Source organism: Rissa tridactyla, chromosome 9 (genome assembly GCF_028500815.1).
Source record: "Rissa tridactyla isolate bRisTri1 chromosome 9, bRisTri1.patW.cur.20221130, whole genome shotgun sequence".
Classification (NCBI taxonomy): Eukaryota; Metazoa; Chordata; class Aves; order Charadriiformes; family Laridae; genus Rissa; species Rissa tridactyla.
In genome coordinates this window covers 23734179-23749367 of record NC_071474.1, presented here as the reverse complement: position 1 = coordinate 23749367, position 15189 = coordinate 23734179, and positions in this window count along the sequence as shown.

Here is a 15189-nt window from a genome sequence, read left to right as displayed (position 1 = left end):
GAAAGGAGTAGAAAACTTTCAAGCCAAGTGAAAGGTGAAGATCCTTCTGAGTAAGGTTCATTGCTGCTGTTGGATTTTTTTTTTTACCACAATTTGAATGTTGTTGTAACAGAGGGGGTAAAAAAATTAAAGCTTGTAGGCTTTGCTGCAGAGGAACTGTTGTCTTTCAGCAAATAATGTCCAATGAGACACTACATGAAACAGAACAATTCCTCTTTTGCTTTGGCATTGAAGAATAGGTACAGCCATTTCCTGAATTGTGTATGCTCCTTGTAAGTCATTAAAAAAATGACGTTGTGGTTTGAACAGGCATGTGCAAGTATGTCAGTGGCAACTCCTTTAAAAAAAAAAAAAATCTGTATCTAACACACAGGCATGTGCTTTGAAGGTATACGAAAGGATCCCAATGTGTAAATGCAAGAACCGTGTTATCTATTATTGATGTGAAGCCATCAGTGTAGTGAAAGGTGATAGTCCAAGTGCTGTTGAACGTACAGTAGCACCACGTGAGTTTAGGGTGACAAAGGAATAGTAATGTACATGTTAAAACTGCAGGGCAGGTCACCACTCACCTGGCACAGAAGGTGCCCTGTGGAATCCTGAGTGTCTGTGGGAAGCAGCCTATTTTCTGCTTCTGACATGGGATCACTGTTGAATTGCTGGTGATTTTCCCCGAGTTAATGTAATTCAGAATATTTTGAATCGGGACTCACCTATAGATTTAAGCTTGCTAAAACTGGAAGTAGGTTTTTGACACTTGTATGGATTATTTTTAAAGCTCTTGCATAAACACCTAAAGATCACAGAAGAGATTGCATGTCAGAAATTTCACTTTTCCTGAATATTCTTCTGAGAAACTTGTCAGGCTCTTCAAGGCTGCATTTCTGATGCATGCTAGCTCATCACTTGTATCCAGAGCATAGTTTAGATGAAGTGACAGAAAGGAAGGTTAGAAGAGAGATGAGGAAGCATGAGGAGGAACAGCTGGAAAAAGCCAGTCTGTCAAGAAGATATGTGTTAAACCTGTTGTTTCCAACTAGTATTTGTTGGAAAATCACTTTAGTGCTTCAAAACAGACAGCATCCTCCTTATGGAATGGTGCTTGACTTGTTGCTTGGTGATGAATAACATGCCTTTTCCAGTTGCTGTTTTTTAACCTTTGCAATATCTGTTTCTCCAGCTGCTTGTTTAAAATTGAAGACTTCAGTGTACTAATACTTTCACCTTAAGAGTGTTTGGATTTAAAGGAGCGTGGGTGTATTTTTACGGTTGCCTAAAATCGATGCTTGGACTACCCCCATGAAATCTGCAGTGTCTCTTCAGCACACCAACGTGTGAGTTGACTTGCTAGCAAATTTTCAAGTTCTTCCCTTTTCAGAGCTTTGGTCTGGCAAAGTGCACTTAAACCCAGACTTTATCGCGTCTTGTGTAAAGGAGGGAATTCTTAAACATCATCACATTTTTAAAACTGAAATTTGACTTTATAAAATTGCTTGGGTTATTCAAAGCTAGACATAAGTGGAAATAAAAACAAATTAAATTAGGTGGTACTTGTTTAGCTCTGTTCTCTTCCATCTTCTGTTTGGATGAATAAGAAGGAACTAACTAGCTGGCTAAATATAGAACGTGGGTTTTCTGTTGGCAGAAACCAGTATAGAAATGACTATAAAATCAGGAAAGAGGAGCTTCTTAAAATGAGCTTCTTACTAAAAGAGCAAGTGAAAAACCTTGCTTTTATCCTTATGCTGTTTCTGACTGCTGATTCTTATCCCTTTTGCACTGATTGTATTCTGATATGATTTTAACGGTCCCCAGATAAACCTGAGAAAGTTTCATACAGCATTTATGGAGCGCGAGTGTGGGCTGAGCATCGAGGAAAATGTTCGGAGTTCTGTTCTCTTTCCCACCACTGCTATTCTCCTTCCTCCTACAACTCCTGCATGGGAAACTTAAATACAAGCAATATGACTAATGTGTATACACTCGAAAATTGCACCGAATTCTGACAGATCTCAGCTAACAGGTAGAGAGGCAGTAACTGCTCACGCTGACATTTCAAACAATAGTTTTAATTATGTCAGGGAAACAGTTCAAAGGGAGAAACTCAGTAGAACTACTTTTCAATGCTGAAACACACTGAGAGTGTTAACTGTTCTTACAACATACTGCTGTATGAAGACAACTACTTGTTAAATTCACGAATGAGGTGCATTCTCTCCTTCATAATGAGTCCTTTCTTTTGCTGTAAGTACTACTTTAGAGGAGGCAATTGTAAAAAATTGCATTGTAAAGGACAATGCTAGCCTGTGATTCATCCTTGGGTTGTAAAGCCAGAGTGTTCAAACTCTTCTTAACTTCAAGTGCTGGAGGTGCTGCAGCTCCCACTGGTAAGATCTTCCATCTTTAACAGTTAGTTAAACCGTTCCTGCTTATCTGTCAGCTGGAAAGTTCTGTAAATCTAACCTAAACCTGTTTTCCTGTCGCTTTAGGCTTTTTGTTCTTTTTATCTATGCATTTTAGAGTGGGAGGAGGGTGTTACCTTCTCATCAGCAATTATTCTGTACTTCTCCATGTTAATAATCGTGGTAGTTCTTGGTAAGTTGTATTTTCCTGACTGTTCTGATGCTTTTCTGTGGATTTTCTTCAGTCACGTTTTCTGAAATGTGATGGGTAAAACTGGACATGCTTCCAGTTGGGACCAGACCAAGATTCAGTGGAGTGGAAGGATCACTCGATGTGTCTTGCATATGGCATTCCCGTTTGCGTCACAAGACAAATGGTTTCTTACAGTAAAAGATTTTTTGACTTGTTTCCAGTGGGATCCTTTATAGTGGTCAGATCTTATATTGCAGGACTGCTACTTTGTGTTCCTTTACTGGCTAAACCAAGTAGTTCTTAGGCGTTCTTATTAAGTGGCATCTCGCTTACTTCTGATGTTTCCCCCCAGTTGTCAAAAGTACTATTTTATCTTCTCGGGCATGCACCCCTACTTTAGCTTGCTTTGGTTTTATCAGCTTAAGAGACCCTCTAGCCCATCATCAGTCTTACTCTGTTTTCCATCTACTTACTTGTTCGTGTATTGTATCTCATAAAAAACATGCATGTGGTACACCAAGCTACATTAATGAGATTTTATTTTTGGTTTTGAGGCTCTTGTGTAGGGCAGTATTAAAAGCTTTACTAAAATTAGGAAAACTGTGTCTCCTCTTTCTCCTCTGGGGTCACCATTGGTTTTTATTAACTTTATAGTAGGAGGTCATTTTGTCACGTATCAAACCACAGGAAGGCAACACAGCTCGGTTCTTCCCTCCCCCAAGCCCTTCTCCTTTTTTGAGCACTTCCAAGCAGATTTCTTCTGTTCTTTCTGAAGACTGAAATTGGATCTGCCATTCCAAGTTTTCCATTTTAATGTTTTAAACATGGGCACTGTCTGCCCTTTTCTGTTCACCCATCTTCCATGAGTACTGCAGGAAGAGTGGAGTTAAACCCAGTAGCTTGGCACTCCCAAACTTCCCAAACTAGCATTTAATTTGGTTTTAGTGCTTCACCCCCCCACCCCCCCCAACACACACACACACCTGGCCCTGAGACTGATTATCTGTGATTATACTTCGTTTGGAATGGCATGTGATGGCAGGATCTCCTTCCAGTCTTTTCCTGAGCTTTCTGCCCATGCCAGAGTTGTGCTGAGGTGGTTCCCAGAAACCCACCAGTGGTACAGGTGCTGCTCCTGCTGTCAAGCTGGGGCCTGAATGTGCAGATTTAGCATCTGATCCTGCACACAGTCCATTTGATGCTTGAGAAAAGCCCTTATGTGTTCAGGCAAACTTCTTAAAAACAAGCTGCTTATCAGTGCTTTGTAACAATTGAAGTGGCTTGTTGTTTTTCCCGGTTAATTCTAGAATATGAAACCTGACTTGTATAAAGTTGGAGGAGGGAGAATGCCTGTTAAAATATAACTCGGGAGTTACAAAGCTCCATCTCGTATATAATATCCAGTTGTTCAAATCACTATAATTATCTGAAACGTTATTTGTGTGCCTTTAAAAATCTTATTTGAGATGTTAAATTTGTTTCCACTCTAAGTTAAACACTTTTTGGATGTCTCTTATGCATGGTCTTTTCTCGGTGTTGAAAGCAGATTGAGTTTAATCTAAATATAATTTCAACCTGGATTTAATGTCTGTATCTGTGTCGAAACTTGAAAGTATGTATCCCCTAATAAGATAACTACTGCAGACTTTTAAAAATTCATGCCCAGTTGATAAGCTTGAAGCCTATTTGGGTCATCCATGTGGTTGAAGTCACCACTTACGCACTGACGCAAACTCATTCATGAAAGAAGACAATAACTTTTGAAGCTGTGAAGGCTTCTTCATCCCATGGCGTCAGAAGCTGTAGATCTCTGCTATAGTTAAGAATGGGAAGTTTTTTGAGAGCAAGATGGGTTGTTTTTTATCCTCTTGAGAATACAGTGGAAATCGGCACCATTGTGTCAGCGTAATATTTTGGCTGCTGGAAGGTGTGTATGTGTGGGGGTAAGTGTGAACAGTGGGCTCTGATCCTGGAAAGCAGATGTTGAGTAAATATGATCCCAAACAGCACACTGTAAGGAGCTGTAGGATAGGAGAGCCTTTATCATTTTTTAAATGGCTTTAATGTTGAAATGGGGTAGGATGGCAGCGATATCTCTGCTTTGCAGCTGCTTTTGAAGGAAGGAGGAAGAAGCATCATGTCTGTCTTCAGCTCTTTGGAGGTGTAGTTGGAACTGCAGTGTGTCAGATGGAGTCTCAGGGAGACAATGTTTATCTCAGCTGTGTTAGCTTTTGATATCAGGTTGGAAGCTTTTTGATACCTCAAAAGAAAAAGCAGGGATGTTTTGAAAGAACAAATTTTCCAGATGAGGAGGAGGAGGAAAGTGCCCAAGACAGTAGGTGACTAGCTAAATGGGTTTGCATTGTGAGACCTTTTTGTAGAGGAAAATTAGATCATAATGTCCTGTTCTGGTTTGAATATGGAAAAAAAGAAGGTCTTAGATTGCTCTAATTTGTATAGGCTTGTTTTACATTACATGTTTTAAAATGCCACATTAATGAATTTTTTGAGCCAAAGTGCTACTTAGTGTAGCTAAGTAGGGTAGCTACTCACTTCTTCCCACATTTTGTGGATTATTGCTAGCTTTGGGTGCAGACAGGGATCATGGTGGCTCTCCCTAGAGCTTGTGTGTTTGTTTGGAAACCTAAATTAAATGCATTTTTTTAACAGGCATATTGAAGAGGAAGGGGAATATAATGGACTAGAAAAGGGAAGGCATGAAAAGATGCAATTGGTCCAAAACTTCAGCAGTAAAAGTGTGTGGGGAAAAAAGGATTTAATTCTGGGAAGCTAATAAAACTGACAAAGGCTATATTTTAAATTAGAATAGAGAAAATTGAACTTAAATGCATAGAAAAGAGCTTGACACGGATTTTGGCAATGCGGTAGGTTCCCAGCAGACATCATGGCAGACCAGAGGCAGACTGAAATAATTTGGTGAAGGCGTACAGCAGGAGTTTGAAAAAACAGATGCTCAAGTGCGTTTTTAAAAACTGAGGAGATACCATATTGACTGCTCAGTCTTGGAATTTTTTTGCCTAATTTGTTAGAAAAGCTTTGTGGTAGTTAACTAGGATAACCTACTCTAGCAGGTTCAAGTTATAAATGTAGAAGTATTTTAATTCCTATTGTATTTGTTCAAAACTCCTAATAATGAATGGAATGGTGCTAAACTGGTTTAAATGCAGTTATAAATTGGAGTTTGGCTGCACTGTTTCTGTTAGTCTTGTTAAATTCATGCAAGTGTTGTAATGTTAAGAAGCTCTTGTTTTTCTTTGATGCTGAACATAGCGTATGTAATGACTGACAAAATATTATGTGATACCTTTTTTCTTGAGGAAAACCTGAAATTAACGTTACAGTCCGGAACTTAAATGAGAATGATGATTGCTCCAGAAATGGTTGTGTAAGTTAAAGTTGCTTGGGTTGGAAAGGGAAGGAAGGTGCCTTGATACAGGACCTGAGATGGTGAAAGACGTCATGAGAATTGGATACAGGTGGTTTGTTTTGTTTTTTAATTCTCGGTACAGTAAAGGATAACTAATAGAACTGCAGTTGAGAAGGGCAAAATAAACACTACGTAGGAATTACTTTGATCTGTGATACGTAGCTTTCCGTGGCACTGTGAAAGCTGGTCTCTTGTCTTGGGCACAAGACTAACAAGATTAGCCAGGCTACTGTGTGTGCAAGGGTCATCTTTTCCCCTGAATTATTGGTGGGTGGGGGTAGCCAGGTGGTGAAAATCCATAGTATTACAGAAGATGGACTGATTTTAATCAGTCCTGTTTGAGCAGGTTAGAATCATTGTTACCAGGAGGTAATGCAGGCTGACAGCAAAGATGAGAAGCTCCATAACATACCGTTCTGCAGTTTGTTGTTGATCTTGTGTTCTGTATATCTTCAAGCAGGGGCAGCAAGTTTCTGTTTGTGATACTTGGGTTTTTATTTTCTGCTTGAGCTCTTCTAACCTGTATATAGAGATAGTTTACCTAAAGCAGCCTTTTGCAGGGAACTTAATATCATTTCATCCTCTTTCCTTTGCTTTAAGCATCCAAGGTGGCAAGCAGCTGACTCCCACTCATGCATTTTATACCATTACATATCTCTCTGATTTTTATAGAAGTGTGATGACGTTAATTCACATCTTGGGGTCTAGTTTGAAATGGGAAAAACTTGTATAGAATTGTAGAATAGAATCATAGAATCGTTTTGGTTGGAAGAGATCTTTCAGATCATCAAGTCCAACTGTATCACAATACGTAACTTGAAATGTTTCTTAATTCTGCACTGATTCTTACTCTGTGCAGTCCTGTGTAATCTTTATTTAGAAAGAGGAGGGTATAGCAGAAAAAGACTGAAAACTATTCCAGCGAGGTTTGAGGAGAGAGTTAAGAGGTTGAGATCAAACAAAGCCAAGAATATATGACATGGAGTAAAGAAAAAAATATATCTAAAGTGAGTCTGCTGGATTTTGTATAGTAGGAAATATGGTAACGAGGTGTACAAATTGCAGTTTTAAGCCAGGTAGTTGCCAAATAAGCAAACTTTTATTCTGAGTGTGAAGCATTATACTGTTTCTCGAGTTTGTAGCTGAAACTTGCAGTGTAGGCTCTGTCAGGCAGCTTAGTTTACACCTGTGATAGATTACCTTAATGACTCTAGGAAATAAATAGGAAGCTCAGAATTTGGAGATAACACTTTATTCGGCATTTGCATATGGTAAAACAAGTTCTGCAGCAAACTTCTTCCTCTTGTTATGACGGCCAGGCTACATAAACAGCGAGTTCAGCAGTTGGTTGCTCACCACCTAACTGGAAGAGCGTTGCCTTGGGGAAGCATTTGCAAAATCCCGAAGTAGCTGAACCTCGAGGTTTTGTGACTCAGAGCCAGCCTGCACCTGGTCTTTGGAAGTCTCTGAATGGATTCCTCTTTTCTGTTTATGTATGTTGGGAAGCTAGAGGCTTGGCTGGTCTGGCTTTTTTGGGTTTTTTCCACTGCTTTTTCATGCTGAGGAAGAAAAAGGCTGACAAAGTGAGCAGAGCTGATATTGGTGCTATGCTATATGTGACCACCCCATTAGAAAAAAGTGATTTGTATTTAACCTAATAGTAAAATCTGGGTGTCTGAGGCATATACTGGAGGAGTTGGACTAGATGATCTCTAGAGGTCCCTTCCAACTCTGAAATTCCATTAGTTGATGCAGATATTTCCAAACTGCAGTTGCAAGAATTGTCTTTGGCTGTTGGTTGAACAAATAGATGTTTTTAGTTATACTTGCTGAGCTTTTCCTTTGTACAATTGCTCTGAATCTGCACTAAAAGAGAAACACATTCAGGTTGCTGCTCCCTTTGTGCTTAATTTTGCTTTAAAAAGTGGTATATTTAGTGCCTGTTTGGTCCCCGTAATCTAGAAATTAACACTGCCAGTTATTTCTGTTTATCTTATTTCATTAGGGGTACTTGCCGTCTTGCTCTTACAAGCCTCCCCGCTTTGGGCAGGCCTTGGGATGACCGTTGGTCTCTGGTCTGACACCGGTGTTTCCAGAACTGTCAAAATAGTCACGTTTCACAAAACTGTCCTCTCTCCTACTATATTTGGGGTTGTGTTTCTGTTGATGACTGGCACCCATCACAGAATGCTTTAGATCACATTCACCTTTGGATTTCCCCTTCCACTGTAAGTGCTGTCACCTCTGACCCATGTATTTTTGATGTATTTGAGCTTTATCCTAACTGTGACGATTCTTTCTTTAGTCAAAATGGTTGGGAATGATGCTTGAGTACCTGGCTGTAACCGTTTGGTACTGTGAGAGCTTTTTCTGCTTGTTGTTGAGCATGATGTTAGTATAAATGTGTTTTTTTATTTCCTTCTATGTGTTATTTGTGTTAAGATTGGTTATGGTGCAGGTCTCCCCGTTTTTCCCCCTATAACTTTGAGAGAGGACAGCATGGGGTAATGCAGCGTTTCCTTCCAGAAACAAACTGCTTGAAGCAGATGGGACAGTTTGCCTGTCTCCACAGTTTTGAGGGTACTGAACCTAGTATGAGACCTAGATATACAGTATTGATGGTTTGCTTTCAGATTTAATTTGTTCAATTTTTAACTGACAGGTTTTTCAGCACTTTGCTGCAAGTTCTATAATGTTCAGTAGCAACGTATGGTCTCACTTAAGGGTACAAGATAGATTTAAGCAAAGCTGCATGTTTTGGGTCTCAGACTCCCAAAGCTCCTATTTTTAGCAATACAAGGATCAATTTAGTGACCCCAATCTTAAGCCATATGGAGTAAGAAAAAAAAAAAAAAGTTGGATTTAGTTTCTGAGAAGGGAACTAGTTGGGAGAATGGAGCAAAAATGACAGGACAGAGAGAAATAGCTTTTAAGGGGCTATAAATAACGGCCGAGGCAGGAACTGTAAAAGGGTATGGATGAATACAGTACTGCTTAGAGTATTCTCTTTCCCTGTACAACTCCATCTTCAGCTTCTCAAATCTTGCTTTAAATAAATACAGTAAGGTTTAAGTAAATACAGTAAGGTTTTTGAGTAGACAGTAAGCGTCCAGGAGTTATAGCTGTTTCAGTGGCCTAATTCAGACTTTTCAGCAAAACATTCTTTTTGTTGTCCCTTTATTTATGCCTCTTCTAGGCAGCAAATTAACTGCAGAGATGATTTATCCTTTTAACAGCACCTACCAAAAGTTAACCTGGCATTGGCTGCCCAGTCAGCACCAGTAAGAACATGCCTTGTCCTGCATTGCTGCTCTCCTGTTTTGGGGCCTCAGTGTGACAAAAAGTAGTGGATTTATAGTTCCCAAAGGGTTTTCCAAATATTACACCGTTGTCCTCTTTTTTGTGAACAGAACCAGAGCTCTTGCCTCTGAAAAATGGAAAATTACTAAATAAAGCTTTTCAGTTTCTTTGTGGAAATGTAAACTTGCTCTGAGATGGCAATGAAAACATCCCCTCTGGTTTAGGAAAACCAAACTTTTGAGGTTGGCAGAAGATCACTGTGTTTGCCCTGTTGTATTCTTGCCGTGACCACTACTGTTAAAGACCTGGTACAGGATAAATTCTTTCACTGGTCTCTGGTAAAGTATTTAAAAAACACCTTTTAATGCTGTCATAAAATGACAGCACAATTGAACGTGGTCTTAGGTTCTAGAGCATGTGAAAGACTTCTTGGTGTCATCATCACATTAAGTATGACAGTTCTTCAACAGTCCTGTGATATAAAGTAGATGAAGTACCTTTTTTATTTGAGTTCAGGGAGATGATTCAAATTAGATTTTAACCACATTGTTTAGGGCACCAGTTATGTTTTTCTCAAACACCAAAAAATCTCGGAGATTTAGTTAAGCACTCAGTTAACTCTCTCAGCTGTGAGTCTAGATCCTCTGGTACCTTGAATAGGCTGAAGTTGAGTTCCTCTAATGGTATCAGTTTTATAGTGAAGACATCTCAAACCGTTGCCTTTCAAGCTTCTAGTTTTTACTCCCATCAGACTATCTGTGTAATACATTGTATTGGTGATGTGGTGGTACTGTTGCTGATTTCAAAGAATGAGAAGATTTTCCGAATTAGTGTTTAAAGACTGCTTAGTGAACTGCTAGGGGGTTCACTTCTTTCATTCTTGCAGAAGCCTTACAGCAGATACAGTTTTTGGATTCCCCTACTCTATAGTTAGTATTGGTAACACAGTGGTGGTGTTTTGTAAATTTTCTTCTTTATACTGAACAAAGGAACAGTTTTCTGTCAGTATTTTGTGTCAGCTCCCTATTGTGCTGCCTACTTGAAGAGTCCAAATCTGCTTGGCCGTTAATTGGATTGCTGCTTTTGCTGCAAAAGAAACAGGAGTGGGAGAGCCTTTGGGCAATGAGCACAAGAGGGCTTCGAGTTGTGATTAAAGCTCTTAGCTAGAAACCCCAGAAGCTCAAAAATGGCCCCCTTTAGCCGTAACTGCCATTTTGGGGGGTTTTGTTGCCCTCAGCATGTAACTGGTGTGGGGACCAAGTCAGGAGATGTCGGTGGCTCAGCTCCTTGTGGTGAGGAGCCCTTGGCAGCAAGAAGGTGGCTTTGGCCTGTGGATTAGGGTGTGCAGTGGGGGTGATCACCATTTAGACTCAATTAATCTTGGCTGATACCAAACTTGAATTTCATCTCATAAATAGCAACATTTGATGCTGTAGAGAAGCTCTAATCAGAAGTTTATTTTTGTACTAATAATCTAAGTGGTGTCAGTAGGCCATGCGAGATTAAACCCTCAGTCCAAGGAAGGATCCGATTTATGACACAACCCTGATGCAGCTGCGTGTACTGGCACAAAGTGGTGGGAAGGGCAAGGCTATTTCTCTTGGCATGTCCTATGTATGACCGATGGGTGTTGGTAGACGACTTGATGTGGATGGCTGAGTTAGCAAAGCCTTCCTGTGGTCAAAGGCATGTTTTTAGACATGTCAGGGAGAAGCTAAACTGCACTGTAGAAATGGCTTGCGGGGGAAAAAATATTACTCAAATGCAACTTGGAACAACATCTCTCAATTTGCAAAGGAGCGTAAATCTGGCAAACAAATTGTGGCATCTCAGCTGCTTTTTAATACATCTTCTTCCTCTTCCCTGTAACTGGAATATAATCGTGTTCTCCTGGAGAATAGCCTGTCTGTGGGCTGTCCGCTGCTGGTTGTGTACACTGCGGGGCACATCTGACCAAGGAGATGAAGACCTCACCTGCTAGAGATGTGTTTACTCTGAAATTAGCAGTCAGTAGGCAGTAGTTCTCTCCATAAGAGAGCATAAACTGTTAAAGCACATAAAGCATCCTTCCTCTAACTCCATCTCCTGCAGTGGGACCACTATTTTACATGTTATTAGGCAAATCTTGCTTTGTTAAAAGTTGAACTCTGATTTACGTTTTTAATTTTTCTGCTAATAGCATTTCTTGTGCATATAGAGGGATTTTTTTTTTCTGGATGGCTTGTTCTCAGCCCTGCCTGGGATTGTGTGACCTCTTGCATAATCCAACAATTCTGTAAAGGGCATTTCTTTTAAAAGGTCGGTGTATTAAAATGTCTGGCTTCTTCATCATGGATGACAACAAGCAGCTCGTACTTCTGCAGAATGCATAAAAGGGGAAAAAAAGAGGTTTGCCATTCAGCGTGTGCTTCCTTCATGCTCGAGAGAAATGTAATCTGTTTCCTTTCAAACAGGGGTTTGTTGGATCCGAAAAGGTCAAAGCAAAACCTTTAGCCCTCTAATGGCATAGTCTGAGGATTTTAAAGAACTGATGTGAACACCAGATATTTTTTGTTATCCTCACCAACATTTTTGTAGTGTTTTTGATAACTTTAGGGTGCAAATCTGGTGGTCTTAAATATTTTTTTTTTGAGATCTTTAGCTTGCAGGTGTTGGTTGCTGTGTTACATGTGTACACTGGACAAATTTTAATTGCTGTCTACTGTAACTCAGCTTTTCTGCGTTGTGAAGCTGAATCCCTTCCCACTTATTTCCAAGGAGTGGGTTCATACTTGTTAACAATTATTTTTTTTGTCAACGTACAGGAGCTTTTCTGCTCCTGAGTCTTTCTGTTTTAGAGAGATTTTTGTATATTCCTTAGCTGCAGCAGTAATATTTCTGTAGTGACTTAAAAAAAGGAATTAAAACTAATAAATGCTGGCTTATTTAACTCTTTTTTTTCCTCCCTGCATGGGTGATTGTAAGTCTTTTTGTCCCCAAGTTCTGCCAGGGAGAAGCATAAATGCTAACAGGAGAATAATGCTTGCCTTTTCTGAGGATGATGCAAGCTTAATCTTTGGAAAAACCTTTGAGAAACTAGTCTACAAATTCTCTGTGGAAGAAAATCTCTTGTGGTAAATGCTTCTTGATGTGTTCAAACCAACTTCCTGACAGCGTATGCTCTTTTGAGCAGCCAGGCACGCGAAAGCAGCATTTGCCACGCAATTAGATGGCTTTAAAAAGGCTTGGTGTAGCATCCTGTGCTATGCCAGCATCAGGCAAGCACCACTCCCAGCTCCTTCAGGTGATTAGGTTGGGTGCCTGCTACCAACAGCCAGTTTGAGTGTTTGTTCTGTACATAAAGGGATTTTTTTCTTTTTTTTGCCTTCGAATTAGAATACTTTCTAGCTCAAGGCCTTACTAGAGGGAGAGCGTGGATACTTAGTGAACCTGATTACCGCTTTTCTGTCTGCTTTGAATCCTTAATCAGTTGAGTAGAGAATGAAGGCTGTCTGAAGTCACTTGGCTCTTGCATCAGTCCTCCAACAGCAAGCCCTTCAGTCTGTAGTCAGCCCAGGGGAACATCTTCTGGTCATGTGTGTAGCATTCAGGAACGTGATGAGGACAAGCCTCTTTGGTATTTTAAGATACTTTAATATTAAGACCAGCTTGTGTTCTGCTGGTGTTGCCCTGAATTGAGATGGGTGTCCTCTGTGAGGAACAACTGGCCACTTTCCTGGAATTGCTCAAATGGCTCTGTCATCCACGATTGTTTAATTGGTGTTATGTAAGTTATTGGTCCTCGTGCACTGCTGAATGAAGTTACCCAGACTTGCCTTTTTTAAAGCACGTGATTGAAATGCCACATAGCTAAATATAATTCTGTTTAGGATGTCGTCTTTTGTGCTACTTGCAGTGTATGTGAGCTACTTCAGAGGTGGCGAGGAGTGGGTCTTGGCTGATGTCCTCTAATATGCGTTTTAACGCACTGAACAGATGCATGGACTTGCTGTTGAGCTGGATACCATTAACTGTTTCACAGGCAAGTTAACGTGTGCTTCAGATTGATCAGAACTGGCTTCATAATGTCTCTGTCAATCTATTGTTTATTTGGAGAGCATTGCTACAAGCGTTATAAGCAAACGAGATTTTTCTATACTTCCTGTAGAAGTGAATGCTTTAATATCATGTCTGCAGTGATATTAAAAAATGTCTGTCCAACCAGCATGTCTGAAGCAGAGAGAATCGCTTTAATACATAAACTCACAGGGCAGAGAAGCTTGGAGCCTTCTAGTTTATATTCCTTTAAGCAGATGGGCATAAAACAAAAAGCAGACTTTGATAAGGAAGAAGCTATAAATTGAAAATAGAGCTTGCACTCAGTATAAAATGAGCTATGATAGGGACTGCAGAACATGCTTTAGGGACAAGCTTATGCAAAAATAGCATCTTTTTATGCCATGTCTGCTCCTCATATGTTATCTGAATAGTTAGCTTATACATGTAAACCACTGCTTCAGTTATCAGTGCTTTTAAGTCCTTTGCAGAAAAATAAAGGAATTGGTGAGTTAGAGATCCTTAACGAAGACAGCAATTAAATGTTGATATCAGGCTTTGCTTAGTGTTTTGTAGTGGAATGTATTTCAGTTTTGTTCCATCATTTTTCCAGTAACTAAGTGAAATACCAAGTTTCCCAGTTGTTTGTAAAAGACCTAAGTCCGTGTTCCGGTTACTTCTTCAGACTATGCTCTTTTACAGTACCCAGAGAACTATAAGAACTTTGTTCTTTCCAGCTAAAGAACTAAGAAAAAAGATCTGTGAACTCCTACATGTCAAAATGTGACTATAGCCATCAGGCTGACGTCGATATGGAGCCAAAAAGAGGGAGTAAATATTAATTTCTTGTTCTGACTGTTCTTCTCTTGCCAGATTATTTCAGTTTTGAATCTACTTTCACATATCAAACATGCAGGTATGAGGTTGTTGCGAAAGTAGAAGAATTGTAAACACTGTTCACAACTCATGAAATTGTGTGTGAATATGAGAAAGGTGTCTGGAGAAGGTTTCTGAACCCAAGGGGCTCATACAATGAGAATGTATTTGAGGTGAAAGTAATTTCCAGAAATTGAAAGTGCATAGCTGTAATTGCCATAACACGCCAGTGTCTCTTCTACCTGGTAGTGTGTCCGTGAACCGTGCTTTGCTGCATTTTTTCAGTGAATTATGGTTACTGAGATCAGTTTTTGCACAATAAAAGCGACTGTAAAATAGCAGTTGCACTCGAAAGTCATTGCAGTGTGAAGTTAAGCATTGCTTTTTTTTATTCCAAGGAAATTCTTGAATAAAAGCATCCATGGTGTGAAATGTGGGAGAAGATGAATAGGCAGGTTGAGGGCCTCAGCCTAATCTAAGGGTTTTATGTTTGGGGAAGGCGGTTGGATCAAAGGACCTTCAGAAATCCTTTCCAGTCTGAATTCTCGGATTTATAACCCAGAAGTTGATCACTGTGGCCTTTCTCCATCCATCTGTGCAGAGAAGTGTCTCTTGGCTACACGGGGCATGTTCCCAGGATGGCCTGGCAACAGCGAAGGCTCTGAAACCATTTACTTAAGGACTCTCTGAATTTTACTTCAGCAAACAAATGAAATTAGTTTGTTCATAAATCTTTTTTGTGTGTCAAACTAAGCAAGGTTTTATAATGCACAGAGCAATGAGGAATGTTGGTCTGAATCCAGAAAATGTTAATCCTCATGTCTGTGGACCTGGAGAAAGTAATTCTCAGGTTTCCATCTCCGTGAAATGAAGCTATTGCTACATCGTGGGCTCATGCATTTTGTATGATGCTTTCTGGGTAGTGTTTTCCCCTG